The sequence below is a fragment of the Apteryx rowi genome, unplaced genomic scaffold (assembly GCF_003343035.1).
Source record: "Apteryx rowi isolate R43461 unplaced genomic scaffold, aptRow1 scaffold_7, whole genome shotgun sequence".
Classification (NCBI taxonomy): domain Eukaryota; kingdom Metazoa; phylum Chordata; class Aves; order Apterygiformes; family Apterygidae; genus Apteryx; species Apteryx rowi.
This window is the reverse complement of record NW_020450982.1, coordinates 3,394,265-3,399,274: the sequence shown is the minus strand read 5'-3', so window position 1 is coordinate 3,399,274 and position 5,010 is coordinate 3,394,265.

Genomic DNA, 5,010 nt, shown 5'->3' with positions numbered 1-5,010 from the left:
CCCAACGGTCGCCGCCGCCCAACGGTCGCGCCGCCCAACGGTCGCCGCGCGCGCAGCTGTGGGGCGCGCGCCTCAGTTGAAAGCATGAAGACCGAAGGCTCCAAGCTGCCTCCCTCCCCCCCCCCGCCCCAAAATGTCACAAAATCACTCAAACGTGGTGTGTCCTGGGGAGGGGTTGATCTCATCTCGGTTATGCTGCTGTCCCTAATGAGGCTGGGCCTACCTGGTGTCAGCCATTAACAAGAGCAGTGCCTTGCCTCACCACCAGTTCCTGGGGGGATGAAGCTGAAGCAGCCCCGGTCGTCTTTAATGCGGAGGGGTGAGGCGAAATCTTTCAAAGATGCTGTTCTCCCCTCTGAAAATGCAGGGTGAAGGCAGTGGCGCCTCTCTGAGTGCCGCCRGGGGACACACAGGCCTAGGAAGCCAGGCAGGTCGCTGAGGCTCCTCGCGGCAAGGCTGTGTCCTAAGTGGGGCCGGTGGCAATGAGAGCTGCTGTCCACCTGCACCTCAGCTCACCTGCCCTGGCCCGGCTGCTCCTGGGGAGCTGCACAGAGAGCAGTGGGCAATCCAGTCCTCTCCCCAATGTCTCCCCAGGATCAAAGGAGACCGTATCTGTATGTATTCACCAACGTTTGCATGTGAGTTTTTCCTGTTTGTGCTGTTGGATTTCCTGCTTCCATTTGGACTGAAAAGTCTGAGGAGGAAGCCCGTTCCTCTGATGAGCTGACTTTTTGCAGTCAGGAATATTTAAATATTCAAGAATGCTGAGGCTCTGGACATTTCTTTGGATCTTGTTAAATCAGGCRCTTGAGTCCAACAACCTACAACTTGAGCCTTTTCCTGAATGCCTGGCTCTGTTGAAGCTATGTGGTTTTGGAGGTGAGGATGGGGTTTACAATGCCTGTCTCCATAGCTTACTGGAGCTCCCACCTCTGAATCCATGCTGGGGAGGAATGGGGAGCGGGACTCAGGATGCAATCTGTTCTTGATGAGGGCAAGCTGAGCCCAGCTGTGTTCATGTGTCCGAGTATCTCCGTGACCCGGCTTGCAGAATGCAATACATGTAACAGAGCAGATCTAGATCCCAACCTTACCACTAACTCCACAATTGCAAACACTTCCAAAATTGGGAAGTTCCTCACTGCACTAAAAGGAATCAAAGCTAACAAGTTTTCTTAAAGAAAAATATTAATTATTAGTATAAGACTGGGTCTTTGCTCTGGCAAAACTCAGAGTGAAGTCGACAGGGATTTTGCCAAGGGATGGTGGCAGAATCAGGTCTAGCTGACTATAAGCATGGTTTCCCAAAAGCCTTATGAGGACTGAGACTGATATCACTTGCTATGGTTACTGATAAACAAATGCATCTACGTAGGCTACTTGAAGGGGCTTTCAAACCAACTTGCATGCTGTGCTTGGATTCCTTTCCTGGCCTCAAGAAGAAAGAGAACATTCTCCTAACAACAGCATCAGGATCCGTGACTCCTTTTTACAGTGGGCAAATGAGGAACTCGCATGCTTTTCTCCGAGATCTTTCAAACAGGTAAAAAGCATGCAACGGAGCAAGGGAGAGGGGATGGGTTTTCCTCATGAAAGTCCTAGTTCCTGTAAAGAAGCACATTTAATTTCCAGGTGCAACCCTGATGGATAAGGTTAAGATGAGAGAAAGAGTTGGAGGGACAGAAAGAGGCAGAAGGTTTTTTTGCCCGCAAGGTATCCCTTCACTGCTGAAAAGGATCTCACAGTAAGACCACTGACTTATGTCCACATCGGATGCTGGTGGCCTGGACTCACCCCTTCGTCTATGCCACTGGGATGTGGTGTGGCAGTAGCTAGGTGTGCACTGCTTGGTAGGCAGTGAACTCTCATGTTGCCTCCCAGCCCTGTCCCACCCCTTAGGGCATGCAACATCTGGGCCCTCAGCTTGTCTCCTCAGTGTTGCTGGTGTGACGATACAACCCCGCAAGCACAGGGAGGACAGGGCCAGGATCTGTGTGCCCATGCAATTTATCTCACGAGCAGACACATCTTTCTCCCAAACATGCCTCAGAGCTCACCACCAGCTCATACCCAGGCATGTCTGTGTCTCCAGGATGCTGGACAGCCACTGTGTGACTGAGCTCCAACCTGAAATGAAGTCTGGAAAGGGAAGGGTTGTGCAATTCTTGTCACAGCAGGTGTGGTACCATGAGGGCTAATTCCAGTCACAACAGTGTCCTGTTGTTTTTCTCTAGAAAGCTGCCATAAACCAGTTATAAGCTACAGAGACTTGGTGCTCTCTTGATGCTGTAGCATGGAGGACTGCTGCATTTGTTCACAGCTGTATGTGTGGCTAGCGAGTGCCATTTTTAACGTGATAATGTTGCATTTGTCCTACTGAGTGGCTTTGACTTGGTCCATCCTCTTTCCTCCTCCTTCCCAAATCTTTTGCAAAGCAGTGTCAGAACAGAGGGGCCTTGTCAGAAGCTACAAACTTTGTAGACAGTAGGAATACCTCCCGTGACAAGACCCAGTATCTCAAGCACTGGAAAGGACATCTGAGAGGTCTGTAAGAGGATGCGAGGCCTTGTTTAGTCATGGATGTCATGTTGTGAGGTAGGGTGATTACCCTCATCGATAGCATGTGTATCAAAGCACCTAAGGCAGGAATAAACAAACATCTCTGGCACTGTCCATGTCTTCCATTAGCCAAAAGTCAGGTGTGTGTGTGGAGGGGGTATATTGCATGTTTTACAGCTGTTTCCGTGAACTCAGCCCTGATGTTGCAAGAACCTCCTAGCTGTGAAAACACGGCCTCGCCTTGATTTATGCCACTTGTGGGTAAGATGACTAAGAAAAAAAAAAAAAGGCAGAACAGGAACAGAAATCCCAGTGGGAGCAAGATGCGGGTGTGTACCAATTTGATGAGACAGGCAGGTTGTGGAAACTCCAGCCAAAGTTCCAGGCGGTAGAAAGAGGAGACCACAAACCACATGATATCTATCAGAACGTTCCACCTAAGACTCAAAAGCATGCCACAAACTTTTATGAAGACTCTCGGTAACAGCAAGGGAAATTAATTCTTTTGTGTAATTTTAACATTTTTTTCTCCTTCAGATGAGTTCCATATGTCCTTGTGATTTTTTTCCTTTAAACACAGCAGTTTAAAACGAAACTTAAGTAACGTTTAGCTTGCTTCTAAAACAAATATTTACAAAAACATTAAATAATGGTTCTGATCTTTGGAAAATGTATATTGCTCTCTACCTGCTACTGTTTTGTTCCTAGCTGGAGTAATAGAGATGCTATGTAATAAACCCCAAGGCTGTAAACACAGTATAACAATGTGATTAGCAGTAATCAGATGGGAAATTCTGACTATTAAAAACTGTGCAGAGATAAGAGGGATAAACTGAAAGGGAAGGTTACAGTATTTTGTTTTTACAAATTTCAAGAAATCTAATGGAGAAACAGACTTTTAATCTTACAAAAGTAGCATTGTTTTTTGGGGAGCATAATAGTGTTAGCTGATCTTTATGTCATGTATCATCTTCAAAGAGCTCTACTAAATAAATGCTAATCATTTTACCAACCACTTAAAGGCAACCACTTCAGGGGTGTGGTGAGGCAGCAACTTAACAAGTAAGTTGTATTAAGACAGGAAGTGAAGACAGCCAGATTCAATAAGGAGTCGGTGTGGATACAAAAAATATTTGTGGGGGCTTTGACAATATSTTTAATCAGGCAAACAGTACCCCATGGAATAGGGGGCAGATTTCTTTGTTACTGAGAAACTGGCACTGGAACTTGTAATTCCAGTGAGTTTTGAACAGGTAAAGGGGGAGATTAGCAGATCTTAGAGGAAACAGCTTGTGAGGGATCAGTATTTGCAGGAGGGGAGATGTAACASTTTTTTATCAGAACATGTTCCTTACAGGGCTAGCTACTCTTTTATCTCTTCCTCCCTTCTCACCTTCCACCCAGGAAAAATTTAATATTGTTGGCCTGTGCCGTATCAGTAATTCTCTGTCTCTGCCATGGTGTACTTTGTTTTGAAGACTTTCAAAGCACCAGTGGATTTCAATCTCTGCATTTCTTTGCTTCTCCTGTAACAGTGGACTCTGGCTGACCCACTGACTCTGCCAAAAGCTGTCCTATTTCAAAACTGGAAGAGTCAGAACCCAACATTTCCTTCCTCCCTTTCCCATGAACCAAGCTGAAGATGTCTTCTGCTCCCTCCAGAGATGGCAAACAAGAACCACTCCTTTGTACTCTGCAGATCATAGAATAATTTTGGTTGGAAAGGACCTCAGGAGATCTCTGGTCCTACCACCCTTGCCCAGAGTGGGATTAACAAACATCAGTGTTAGATCAGGTTGCTCAGGTCCAAATAAGATACTAATTAGACTTTTCTGCTTTCTTGTGCACATGTGCCATTATATGTAGCTGTCCTGGACTCGAAAAGTAGCATGCCTAAAGCAGTTGCTCTGCTAGCCATCATGCCATGACCTGTTATCTGCCATGACACCTGTGCTGTGATGTGCCTAGCAAATACAGATTTTTTGTACAACAGACTGATTTTGACCCTAGCAGTTGTATTCTCATATAACATCATTGTTCAGTTGTGCGATTCATGATTCAAAACATGCAGTTGTCAGAGGAACAAATCTCTACCCACTTAGGGCTGTCACACTGAAATTGTTGAGTTATCACAACTCTTTTAACATGTATTACATCTTTTTTTGTATGATTGCAACCAATATGATGTAGTCATTGTAGTCAGTCTTATTTCCTTGCCTGCTTGTCCTCATGTGTCCAATTCAGTGTCATTTGTCTCTGTTTCAGGGACAACCAGTCTGGTTCTTGAAGAAAATCCCCTCTCAATCCTAACATCCTCCCTTCTAAGGACTAGGTATGAATTTTGCAGCCCAACCAGTATTAATAGCTTGTATTACACTTTGCAAAGTCTCACCTTGTGCTGTGGCCTCTGCAATGACAGACCACATCCTGCCTGAGACTAGGCGTGTAAAT